This window comes from Propithecus coquereli, unplaced genomic scaffold, assembly GCF_000956105.1.
Source record: "Propithecus coquereli isolate 6110/MARCELLA unplaced genomic scaffold, Pcoq_1.0 Scaffold544, whole genome shotgun sequence".
Lineage (NCBI taxonomy): Eukaryota > Metazoa > Chordata > Mammalia > Primates > Indriidae > Propithecus > Propithecus coquereli.
Window position 1 is genome coordinate 713,953 of NW_012151330.1, and position 2,140 is coordinate 716,092.

The 2,140-nt window shown below is 56.6% G+C and overlaps 1 protein-coding gene across 1 annotated transcript in view; it reads right to left on the reverse strand.

The window, feature by feature from the left end:
• NADK (NAD kinase) overlaps positions 1–2,140 on the reverse strand; it is a 32,583-nt gene extending 30,443 nt beyond the window's left edge. Inside the window, exon 1 of the mRNA XM_012657497.1 lies at positions 2,108–2,140. The gene's annotated coding sequence lies outside the window, so the exon portion shown is untranslated. The remainder of the gene's footprint in view (positions 1–2,107) is intronic.

Here is a 2,140-nt window from a genome sequence, read left to right on the forward strand (position 1 = left end):
AGTAACAGAAATAGGGAAATGTTTAACTTCACTAGTTAACACTGAGTTGTAACAAAACTCAGTGCCTATTAAATATCTCATCTCCCCCAGTAAATAATGTGGGTGCTGGCAGGGATGTGACAAAAGTGGCACTCACACTGGCAGCATATAAACTGAGAAAGACCTTCTGGAAAGTTCTGTGGCAATGTGACTACATGGCCTAACCCCGTGACCTCACAAACTTAACAGGATCGTAGATCTGCAGAGCCCTTCTTTAGATGCGGCTCCACCTTGCTAAAGGGAGAGGAAGAAAACAAGGCCCTGCGCAGTGTTGAGGGGTGAGGCCAGGCGTCACCCCACCCTTCCAGCTGCCAAGTGCGCACCCCACATACCACCTGGCCACCTTCACTGGCTCTCTCTGAACACTCTCACCATCTCTCCAAAGAACCTGAACATTTATTTTTATTAACATAGCTGTTCCCATGCACTCTTGCGGGTTGGGAGATACTGCAAGTGACAAGCCACCAGCACAAACAGCACAGATGGAATCCTGAGGTCACCCACTTGTCCAGAACACCTGAGGCCAGGTGGTGCCTGTTGGCAGGTGTAAGGACTAAAAGGCGGAGCTGCTGGAGGAGGCCTTGCGGCCGAAAGCGCATCTCCGGCCCGGCGCTGGGCCTTCACGCTCAGGCTCCCTCCTACTATCACGCCCACCGAGTTGAGGCAATAAACACCAGGGCCACGAACTCTCACAAAAACCCACCTGCCTCTTCATTCTCCAAGTGAGACCGACATTTTCTCAAGCGCTAAACTGAATAAAATCAACTATTGTTTCTGCTTTACTTGATCGCAAGCACCACTTTTCTCCTATTTGTTAACTACTTCCACTCCACCAAGAACTGCTGCTTGACTCCGCCAGCCGTCTGGGAGACCCTCATTTATGAGTTAAACAGGGTTTTGTGCTACCCTGAAAACCTAACTACTCACAGCAATTGATTCCGGGGGAAAATGCTACTTAAGAACCCAACAGCTGACTGCCAACCGACTGTAGCAAGATAAACCCACACTCCATTTCAAAGAAGAAAAAACAGAACATCTTACAGGGCGCGGTGGCTCAAGTCTGTAATCTCAGCCCTTTGGGAGGCAGAGGCAGCAAGACCGCTGAAGGCCACGGGTTGGAGACCGGCCTGAGCAAGAGCGGGACCTTCTCTCCACAACAGCGGGCCGTGGTGGCACACCCCTGCAGTCCCTGCAGCCTGGAATCAGCGTGGCAACACCAGGATGCGGCCACAAAGTCGCAGTGCGGAAGTCGCTTCCGAGAACAGACAGGCCACGCACAGAAGTTCCAAGGGGGCAGAAAGTTTCCAGAGGCTTGAGAGGTCCCTGTTCAGGGGAATGCGTGCTTGAAGGGCATCGTCTAACAAGACATTAAAATAACTTACTTATCTGCGGCGGGCAGTGAGACACACGGAACAAACGAATACTTTTGAAACGTATCCCTGTCAAGAGCCAAGAAGAATGATGAATACGTTCTGAATGTAGAACAGAGTGTGTTCTTAAACAAGAAAGGAAACATAACTTGCTATTCAGAGTCAAAGCCAGAGGAATCCCACCGCCCGGACGGACGCGGACGGGGCGGTCCCGGCCTGGGCAGGGAAACCCCACCCGCCGCCCCCGCCGCGGCGCCCGCAGCTCGGAAGAAAACGACCCGGAGCCCAGGGCCGGCGGCCTGCGGTGCCCACACGTGGGCTGGGGTGACAGCGCCCGCAGGGTTTGGGGAGGACTTCGGAATCTTCCGGCAAGCGTTGGGCAACAAGTTAGGAAATGTGCTTTCAGAGAATTCCACGCCGGCGCTGCCTCGTAGAACCCTTAACTCGTTACTTTCCCTCCGGGTTTGGGCCCCTCTCGTCGCTCCCTCGCCAAAGGCCCCTGAAGGACCCGCGACGCCAAAGCCAAGGCGCCGCCTCTCGCAGGCCGGTCCGCGAGGCCGCTTCCCGGGTCGGAGCCGCGCCCGGGACAGGAGCGGGTCGGGCCGGCGCCCCCACCGCGGCCCGTCAGGCCGGCCCGGCGGCCCCGAGCCCGGAGCGGGCGGCCCCGAGCGGACGGCGGGCTGGGGCGGCGCACTCACCGTTCGCTGCCGCGGGCGCCTGCGGGAGCGTCT